Source organism: Pterocles gutturalis, unplaced genomic scaffold (assembly GCF_000699245.1).
Source record: "Pterocles gutturalis isolate BGI_N339 unplaced genomic scaffold, ASM69924v1 scaffold21845, whole genome shotgun sequence".
Taxonomy (NCBI): Eukaryota; Metazoa; Chordata; class Aves; order Pterocliformes; family Pteroclidae; genus Pterocles; species Pterocles gutturalis.
Window position 1 is genome coordinate 17,834 of NW_010146401.1, and position 11,528 is coordinate 29,361.

Consider the following 11,528-nt stretch of genomic DNA (forward strand, 5'->3'; position numbering starts at 1 on the left):
TAGAAGATGGAGAGAAAAGAGGAACTACAGACATTATTTGTTTTGGATTCATACTCCAGAAATCCATGGCTATCCAGAAGTATCTTTCATACTATGCAGTGCAAGATCACACAACACCTATCTAGAAAGAAAAACACTTCCATGTCATTGCAAACACACAAAGTAGCTTTGATTGTGAGATGATAACATGCACATTATCTGACTGTTCTGTAAGGAAGGATATGCAAAATTTATGCCACATGAAATCCAATACGCCTTCAGTATCTGCCCAGAACTTCGCACAGGCCGGTAAAGGTGAACAAAAATCAGATGAGAGGACTCTGCTGAACAGTTTATCCCCTTCCATCAGTTCGTCTAACAGAACACAGCACCCACCACCCTTTCCATCCCAAGATTATCACAGCTACAAAATAACTGTGACATTTTATCTGGTGTTTGATTTAGCAAGGTTTGACTTCTTCAACTCCCAGAACTAATATGAGTCATGCCATGTCATTGGGAACACCTGAACAACAATGATCCAAGTTTCATTGATTCAGTGGAATCTTGAAGGGGGAAGATATAACTTGTATCCCATCAGAAATGTAGAGTTTGGTGGTCCCAATCAGTCAGCCTACACATGAGAAGTACTCCAGAATGTAAGTCATACTGAAAGCAGGAAAGCTACTTCTGCTAGCTAGCTTCTGCCAGCAATTTCATTCAGAAACAGCTATTGAAATTTCAGCTTCTGTACCATCACACTGTAAAGAGATGCTTATCGTGAAAAGCTTATCTGTCCGTTTAGAGAAAAAACCACGAACCACTATGGCACAAGTAGAATGTCTCAGAAATAACCCTCTGACCTACTGCATGTACTGCTTCATATCGCAAGCGTGCCAAGTGCTCAGTGTTACGTAAAAAAAGGCACAGTGGTAACACACTACTGAGACTCTGGGCAGAATAAAAATATAGCTCTCATCACTGTACTGATGACCTTATGCCAGATCAACGGATGTTGTGATTTTTCTATACATAAAGAAACAAAATGCTTGTGTAGAGCTTACAGTTTTTAAATGAACCAGATACTGAACTGCTATACCTAACAGGAACAAATGTAGAGCAAACTCGAAAACTCTGATCTAGACAAGGAAAAAAGACTTTTAATAGTAACAAAGCATTGCAGACATATACGAAATTCAGCCTGTCTATTACAGAGTTTGTGTTAGGATCAAAGATGGCTTTGTTTCACTTATGTTAGTAATGAAATTATTTTCAACATGAGTGAAGGGGAAAGAAACAGGAACACTCCTTAGCTCTGAATCAGCCACTGACACCCACAAAGGATTTTCCTAGCAAAAGATATTTTTTCTTCAGTTTTATGTTCAAATTCAAGTTGTGCCAGCTCACTAGTACGGAAATTTGCCCTTGTAATCACTACTAAATTTGCATTTGTATTCATTCTTTCTGTGGTGTATTCCTTAAAACTCCCACTCTTCAGACTGAAGCAAACTGCAACTTTTAGTTGCTTTTGTGTTTTTTAAAATTGATATCTACTAAAAGAAGATTAAGGCATCACTAATTTCACATGTTGTCTTTGGGACAGAACAGATATACTTGCAAGGCAGGATTTTACATATCAACTATGCTAAGAGAAAAAGAAACTACAGCTGCCTCATTTGATCCAGTATTCTTGTTTCCCTGACCTGCATCATCAAAAGGTGAAGATACAATCATTTTAAGTAAGAGTCTAGCTACAAACAACAGCCACACATAATCCATTGCAACCCTCTCTCAAAAAGGTCTCCCGAGTCTAATGTTTTGTTTGACAGGACCAACAGAGGATGCCTATGGAAGATACTTCTCCAGCAGTCTCCAAGTCACTTATGATTTGTTGTTTAAGAGCTTCCTGAATAAAAGACAGCACCTTTGTTTTTAAAAGAATAAAAATACTACTTGAACTATAAACTTGTCTAATGGCTTTCTGAAGCCATGTAAGCTTTTGGTACCAACAACATCCTGTAGCAAGGAGTTTCTCTGCTTAACTACACTGAGATGGAAGAAGGAAACCTTTGTTTCATTTGGAACCCAACATCTCAGCTTGTTTCACTGTTTATTCTTCAACTAAAGAAACATTGAATTTTTACCCTCTATCAGCTCACTGAGTTTGCAGGCCTCCAATATCTTTCCTCATTCACATCTCTTCCAGCTTGAAGAGTTTGAGTCTACTTAGATGTCTCTTGCATTTTCATTCCACTGGTCATCTGCTTTGCCATTATCTTATCCAGATGCTGGACCAGGCCCTCATACACTATTGAAGATGTGGGTGCACCTCAGATTTACACAGCAGAGTTCTGTTTCTTCCCTCCTAGCAGTACCTACCATTCTGCATTTTTATTAACACCAGGTATTGAGGTGAAATTTGAATTGAATTACTCTAAAGGCTACTCAGAATAGCCTTCCTGAGTGGCACCAGCTACATTTTACACATGTAAGATCAGGACAATTTTTCAAAACTTTCTTAGTTTTAGGCCACTAAGACCTAAATTCAAATTTATTTTAATAGGAGACTTTCTGCAAGTACGGGCTGAAGTCTTACTTGACATCCCCAACTGGCATCTAAGCTACTCTCTATATTCACATAATCAGCTTAGCTGTGATGCACCGGGCAGATGATAGTTTGCTTCTACCTACAGCGAGTAGGCAGAAGGCTCAATAAAGTGCTTCCGTCAGTTATGGCCCCATTCATCCTCCAAGGGGTCAATATAGGGCCAATACTATGTAACACCTTGACTAAGGACCTGGACCACAGAGCAGAATGCACCCTCATCTTGTTTGCAAAAGACACAAAACTATGAGGAGTGGCTGAGACACAAGATGGTTGTGCTGCTTGCTATTCAGAGACCTTGACAGGCTAGGGAAATTTGCCGACAAGAACCTTATGAAATTCAACAAAAGGAAATGCAAAGTCCTGCACATGGGGAGGAATAACCCTCCCCACAGGAGAGGCCATGGGATCTTATAAAGGTGTATGAATATCTGATTCAGAGAAGGGGGATGAGTAAAGACAATGGATCCAGACTTTTCACGGTGTTGCTCAGTGAGAGGCAAAGAGGCAATCGGCACAAATTGAAATACAGGAAGTTCCACTCAAGCATAACATTTTAAAAGTCTTATTTGTTTTGTACTTTATTCACAATGTCAACAGTGGTCAAACATCAGAATAGCCTGTCTAGAAGGGCTATGGAGTCTCTATCCTTGGAGATGCTCAAAACCTGACTAGGCATGACACTGAGCAACCTGCTCTTGCTGACACTACTGGGAGTAGGGGGTTGGACTAGACAATCTCCACAGATTCCTTCCAACCTCAACCATTATGTGAAAATAAACTCTACTCTAATAGCTAGCTCTTATTTAGTCACCTGCCCCTTCCTCCCATGTCACACAGCACCTGAGGTGTGAAGATGATATTCAACAGCACAGCACTTCCTTCTACTCCAGAAACTCTAAGGGAAGTAATCTGTTGAACATGTAATGGGCAAGGAAAACAAGGGAAGCCTGAAGAAATGTTATTTTTTGCTTGCGTAGAGCTACTGCATAAGACTCATCTTCCTCATGGCAACTGAAATAAGGATATGCACAATCCCTTCCTAAGAATCCTTAAACTGCTACGGGCTCATCACTTTGTTCCTCTATGAATTACTTTCAAACGCACAAACAGAAAAAGATAACATTGTCCAGCATTTTGAGACACTGGATGACAAAGACTCAGAGATCAACTTCTTACATGAGAATTTCTTAAAACTTTTGACAGCACTCACCACCCAGCACAGTGAGGCTCCAGTGAGACACCACAGATTGATTCTGCCCTGAATTTGTTCCTGCTCCGGCAGGGGGATTGGACTATATGATCTTTCGAGGTCCCTTCCAATCTCTAACATTCTGTGATTCTGTGAAAACATGAAAGTATTTACTGGCTTTTGAAAGGAAAGCATGGAAGCAAGCACCCTTATCTCTCTCTCCAGTGTCCCTACCCCTTATAAGCGACCTCCCTCACTCCAAAATGAAAACCAGTATTGTTCCAATTTGAGCTATTCAAAGTGATTGCCAGATCTCCATTTCTTGCCGACCACAACAAAGCTGTCTTAGGCCCACCAGGATGATTATATTGGTGGTCAAACAGCTTAAGTGTCACCAATGCTTACTCCTAAAGGTACCATGCCTAGAGCACCATGTAAGTATTTGTTTTGATACGCATTACAACAACAAGTAATGATACAATAACTTTAGAAAGAATCTCTGCAAAATACCAGAGAGTTCGTGACACACTCTTTAGTTCCTTCCTATCACACTGCACCAGTAATAGGTAACTCGTGGTGACACTGTTCAAGAACAATGATCTGATTTGATTTCCTCTGTTCAGAATACCTCTATTTTGCTTTCCTTTTTCTTAAGCAAAGTACACAATATCTAGGTCCAGAACGCATATTTCTTCCTTGAAATCATAAAGAACAAGAACCTGAAGGACCCGCTCAGTTTTCCACTCATATGCCAACAGAATCAGTTGGCCAAATTCACAGAACTGTCTCATCAGCAGTGCGTTTGTATTGGTCTTTACAATTCTCCACCCAAAAAGAAGTGTGAAACAAAACTAGTAGAGGTTAACACTTGTATTATTTTGTGGGTATATCAGGAACACTTTTAGCAAGTTTGGTGTTCATTCAACTAAGAGGAAACTGGTAACTGAAGTTTTGATACTGGTAACACTGTAGAGATAGCTCTTGCAGAATCCATTTGTATACAAAAGTTAAAAAACCAAACAAACAGGACTCATCATCCTTGTAAATGTATGCTGGACCTCCTGAAGGAATGTTATACCTACATAAAAAGACGCCATTTCAGTTCACCCAGAAATCCTGCAAAAATTAAGCTATTTCATTTGTAAATACAGCACATCATCTTAACCTGTACTACATCCAGTCCTAATTCTTACCCTTTATTAATCAACCCTATTTACTTTACATTAAACTATAACTCTCACAGTAACTCATTTTCTAATTCAGACTTGCAATCACACCAAATTTTACCATAAAATGAAAACACTGACTCTGAAGTGCATAACCTTAGTAAGTTTACTTTCCGAAGAGATTTTTTTTTTTTTAAATTTCTGTTGCTCTTCTTCATATGTAACGAAGAAGCTCTTCTCCTTGTGATGCCCTAACTATATTATATTTACAATGGCCAGCAATTAAAGGAAAAGTTAGAAACGGTCAACATTTACCACATATTGTTACTTGACTTTTTAGTAATTTCAGATCCTTGTTGTAATAAAATTCCATAGCAACTCCTACACCACTAATTATGACCGTATAAAAAGTAACTTCTTGAAGACTACTAAGGCTCAAATATAATGCAGACAGATACCAGATGATCCGCTTCTGCCTTATATATATATATATTTTTTTTTCCACATTTTGCATGTCTGGTCACCACACGAGATGCCTGTTACACACATCCCAAGACCTCTACAGGCTTGGGATGATTGACCACTACCCCTTTCAACCTGATGGTCCAGCTGTTTTTTCCACCAACTCTGCAGTCCCCCTATCCAGCATGTATCTCCACAATCTTTCAAGAATATCATCAGCAACTGTACTTGCTAAAGCCGATATAAGGAACACTCACTGCTCCCTCTTCATCCACAGAACCAACCATTTCATTACAGAAGTCAACCAGGCTGGTAAAGCAGAAGGTGTCCTTTACTAAATTCATACCAGCACACAGCCAGTCACCCCCTTGTCCTTCAAGTCCCCAAGTTTGTAACTTCCCCAGGGACTGTGGTAACACTGATCAGCTTCTAGTTCTTCAGGTCCTTCCCCTTATCCTTTGTTACTGCTCTTGCTTTTTACTAGTCAGTGGAGATATACAATCACCATGATCTTTGCTTGCATGTATTTCACATACCAATAGAAATGAATAAACACACTGCTGTCAACAATAGATATGGTAAGGGCGCGTACTATCAAATGCTCTACATTCAGTGAAACTTGCTTTGGAAAGTTCAGTTAGAAATGGTTATTAACATCCCAAGGAAGAACCAGCATGATCAGCATTTATGAAGCATATGGTGCAACAAAGACTTGATTGAAAAAAATGAACTGAGCAGATATGCGCAGCAAGACACCACTTCTCTAAAATCAAAATCAAGCTACACAGCTGGGTGCAAGGCAGATTCAAGGCTGTCCAAATATGCAGAGGGGAGAGAACGATACTATGAGACCTTGCTACACTATTAGGTAGAAGCCACTTGGCCAATGCTAACTAGGGTGACAGGAAACACCGAGGTTCCCATAAATCCTTCAGCCCATACCTTAACTAATTAAACAATTACAAACAAGACTTTTAGAAGGATAGAAACTCTTGTCTCAGACAGTTCCTAAAGCTTAAAATTACTTTCCCCAAGGACAGGCTAGTTCATAATTATTAGATTTTTTTAAAAATTGTTCCCACTTAATGATGGTCCTTTCAATGAAAAACTACTTAAAACAGGTTTTGTGAAGATTCCCAAATGTCAACTATTTTCAGATCGCTTCAGTTAACCCTCTAACACCAAAAGCCTTTCTTTAAAAAAAAAAAAAAAAAAAAAAGAAAAAAAAAGGACAACAAAAAAACCCCCAAACAGTAAGCCACTTACACTCTTGCAGGAAAAATTCACTCTCAGTATTACTCACTTTGGGGTTTTTTTTTGGCACTTTCTCGTGAAACAGTGGGTACTTGCCCTAATCAGGGACAACATTCAACTAGTTAAAAAACAATATTCTAATCCAGTACAGCACCTCCTTGCTGCCTCTTTTACCCTTGCTTCATCTGTCCTTGTCACACAAGCCATCCAAAGGATTACTTTCCCACATCATCCTTTATCATGGCAGTGAAGAAGATACCACACGCATTAGTGCATCAGCAAAATTCATGCTATAATCCTATCAGAAGCATGCAATAAAGGAAAAACATTTAATGTTTTCTCCTGATTTTTATTAATTTCCTTTATAAATGCAGCTTTCAGTTCACTCCTATATTTAAATACTAATACATTACGGAATCCATTGCATTTATCTGAAAATTGTTCCACCTGTAGTATCTATTAAAAATGTGCTGCAACATGGAGATACAGATTACTGGCTGTAACTTAGATATTGCCATAGTTGTTCCTGCTCAATAGAAAATACAGCAGTCGACTATTCAATAGGTTAGAGACTTTGAGTTTTAGGATCAGAGGGAGCTTGGAAGCAAGTGCTCCATTTTACAGGATGTATTAAACTCAGTCTAGTACTGATATTTTTTTTAAATACTTTTATTCTTTAGTCATTATTAATTTCCCATTTCTTAAATGCAGGTTTTTTTAAAATACTTTTATTCTTTAGTTATTATTAATTTCCCATTTCTTAAATGCAGGCAAGATCATGAACCTCTGCTACTGCTTGCCTGAAGAGAAAGACTGAGAACAGGCTGAAGAAGGGAAGAGGTGGCTGTCTCCTTTTGATGGCTTAAAATCAAATGAAAGACAACCACCACTCAGCCCTTTATTCAAATCTTCACTTCAATCCATTTACATGAGTCTTCCTACATATTGCTTAGAACTATGAGATCTGCAAACAGAAGACAACCTCTACTATTCAAAATTCTTTAAAACAGGCCTAAAACACAGCTTGAAAGAGTTAAATCAACAGACCGTGATCACAAAGGTTATCACCTTCATCAGAGATATGAACTCTGTTGCGGTTCCTCTGATTCTACTGACAGTAACCTTGTAAAAGCACGCTACTATAGTGGGAGTCTGAAAAACACCTGCACATGAACTAAAGCACGCCAAGCAAGACATCCACAGTGACTTCAGCTAAATACCACTTTGTTCTTGCGACAGAGAAAGGAGGCAAGCACCTTGATGAACAAGATGCCTGATACCTCAATGAAACCAAAACCTCTCTACAAAATACACCAGTCATCAGGTTTGCAAAGGAAAAATAAAAGAGAAAAGCTTTCAGTTCAGAAAGGCAAAAAGAGCCTCAACTGAGAGCAGTCAGATCCTATGTAAAAACTTTTCCAGACTTTGAAGTTGTACAGATCAAGGGTTTAGTCAGTGTGTGTAATTGACTTTTACTTATTTTCTGAGAGAGAAAACAAGGCTTGATTCTTTATATTAGGCAAAAGTACTACAAAAACCATAAACTATCCACTAAAACCACAGTAAGATGCAAACATTATTCTCCCTTCTCAGCTCTGTAATCCACAAAAATTGTTTCCCTTTAATGTATTTGCTTTATCGCTAATTAACCTTTCTTGAAAATTTAGGCAAGGCTTTTAAAGCGTTCCTTAAAGCTTTTCTGGTATGGTACATTTTACAGTGTTTTTCTTATAGTGTTGTTTTACTGTAATGATATTTTATTTCGAAAGAAAATGATATATAAAACAACTAACCTTTCGTAATTGTACATTAAAACCAAACAAACCACAGTATGACATAGTCATTAGTACCTGCCCCCAATATTTTTTAAAGGCAAGATTTTGGGGGTTCAGTACTTGGCAGCATTACTTTATTCTGTATGATTCCACAGCAATTTTAAAGGAGTAATTTCCTTTCCTGTTAAAATGCAATCAACTCTGTGGTGAAGCTGAGAGGGCTATCTAAATCACTGTACCTCCGAATAAGACCTTAAGTAGTTAATTTCCTAATAAAAATTATGAGCTCAAATTGAGTGTAATTACTGAAATCTGACCAGTGTGGGAAGTCTAACACCACAAAGAGAGAAATATTACTGTACAGCAATAATATTCATAGCACCTCAGCATATTCTCATCTGAAAGGCTTTCTCTGACAGTATATGAGCCCCTGAGCATACACTGAACTACTGGTTTGCTATAATCTAACAAAGTGAAAAATATCTAAGTGAGAAAAACCTAATTATAAAAAAAAAAAAAGATTAAGACATTTTGGACACAGTTCTATACAAATGCAATAGTACGACTGGGAATTGTCAGGGAGTTTATACCATGATGTCAGCATACCAGTCACACAGAAGGATGCTGTACAGCCCACCTATAGGCTTACCAGTACCATGACCATGACCATTCTGCCTTTGTCGCTGCAAACTCAACTTCCTTTACTACTTGTGGTCAGATTGGGTTTGTCTTGCATGTACACACTGAAGACAGACTAGCCTATAAGAGAATCTGACTCCTTTGGAAATTGCGTAGCTAGCACAGTGAAGATGAAAGCTTTTAAGCAGGACAGACTCCCAAAACCCAAGATATAACACAAACATTAACTTGTGTGTTAACATTAACCGAGTTTGTTCTGTTTTGGGGTTTATCAATATACTCCAAGACATCTGCCCGTTACCTGGCACATCCAATAAAAATGGTCAAAACAAGGCTATGTTGCTTTCTGCTGTTGGACCACAAACACTGCAGCAAAATGTTATGGGAGAATTAATGATGCAAACGCCTGTGCACAATTTATTAAATACTGCATATTCAGATTTCCAAACACACCCCCCTTGCCTTGAAATGCAAGCTTCTTTTACTCTTTGAAAACCGTTACCAGATAAAGAACTGATTCCAATTACACCTAGACTACAACTAGAATTGTTATTTTGTACACTACAGCCTAGAGGAAAATGTTTTTTAAAAGCCTTAGGGTCTAAGATGCATGGGAACTAATTACCTAAACCTTTACAGATAAGATCTGCCTATAAACTTGCTGAAAAAAACTGACAGAAGGCTCAGGCTTTATTTTTTTTTTAAGTTCTCCAAGACTTGCAAAAGAAAACAGTAGAACATTGGGAAAATAAAGTAATTACCCAGTGCTGGCTGTACTGTATTTCAAGCAGTGATGCAAAAAAACCCCAACACTCCCACATATAGGAAGTCCTTGGAGCAACCTCTAAACTATGCTAAAAACTACTCTAAAAAGGCATCAGATTCAGAATCTCTAACCCAGTGCTTCCAAACGTATTTCCATGGAACATTTTATAAGAGAGAAACCTCTGTAATTTCATACAGCTGACAGAGGAAAGACTGAATAGCGTTGAGAATAGTAAGCAACAATTCCAATTTCATTACTAACAAAAATATGTCTTATACTCACTACAGGGGTATTTCTCAATACTTTATACAGTCAAAACACATCAAACTTAAACTAAACAACTGAAAACCTTGAATAAAATGACCAAACTTTATAAGCATCCCGGAGAAAAGCTGGCAAACCAGTGCTCAGCAGCTCACCTCTGCAGTCAATAACTCATTTGAAATCAGTTACTACCAAGAATAAATACAAGAGATATAGTGCCAGAAAATGTTTCAAACTGCACAAATATTCCACACTGCGAGTTACAGTACATACTAACACTTCTGTATGACCACACATACAAAATGTTTGTATGTATTTCAAAACCAGGAGATGATGACCGAGTTCTCCAGGAGGTCGAATCTCACTGCTATTAACATCAGTTCAATTCTGAGTGAACACACACTAATAAGAATAATTATCATAATGGACCATATTTAATCCAAGCAAAAGCATATTTTAATCAACTTTGAAGCCATCCACTCCCCCTCAGACTACATGATCAGAACGTGTAAAGTAGGATTCCACATGTAGCTTTATATGCAATGGTGGGTGAAGCAGTTCCCCACCCAGTCTTGCTCATCCTGAATGCTACAAAACTTCAAACCACAGAAGCATGCAAACCTAGAAATTATTCCACACAGATTCAGCAGCTAAATTCACTGAGCAAAAGAACCATGTTTCACATACTGTTAGAAACTTCTGGGCAGCAGGGGGAGTATTTAGCTCACAACTACACTCAAAATGAAGAAAATTACGAATTTTAAACACTGCACATAACATTCCAAAGGTATCAGCCAACAGACCTCTGAACCAGAGAAGAAAAACAACTCAGCAATATTATGCAAGAGTTCAGTGTCAAATGACTGCTTACTCTCAAGTTCAGTACTGTGATACATACCACAAAACGCTGTGGGTTAGGTATCAGTAAGAAAATCTGTAAATATTTTAAAAAGCACTAAGCTGGAGAAAAGTGAAAGGTGCACACAATGAAAAAGAACACCATTAAGATATGCAGTAACAGAAAAAATGCTTTAATATTCCAAAACAAAGAATCCTGCTGGAGTTGTTTTTTTGCTAAACATTTTAAATTTGATGGTGTAAAGACTGACTTACGCACCTAGGCTTACATTAACTGTCTTTGCAAAAGATGACAGGTAAAACCACCTTCAGACAGGAAGCCAACTTTCTTCCTGTTGTTTAATCAACAATTACTAAAAAATTAGAATGCTTCTTTCTTCTTCACTTAAATAATGCCACAGGATTTGTGCAAGGATAAATACACACAGAAAAAACCCAAACAAAATGGTTAAATCATGTATCTCTAGAACAACATTTTGTGTGGCAGTAGTACATTCTATGGCATATTCTATGGGGGAGTGGGACAGCACATTAGGGAAAAAGTGTTTCATGCAGAAAGCACAGAGAT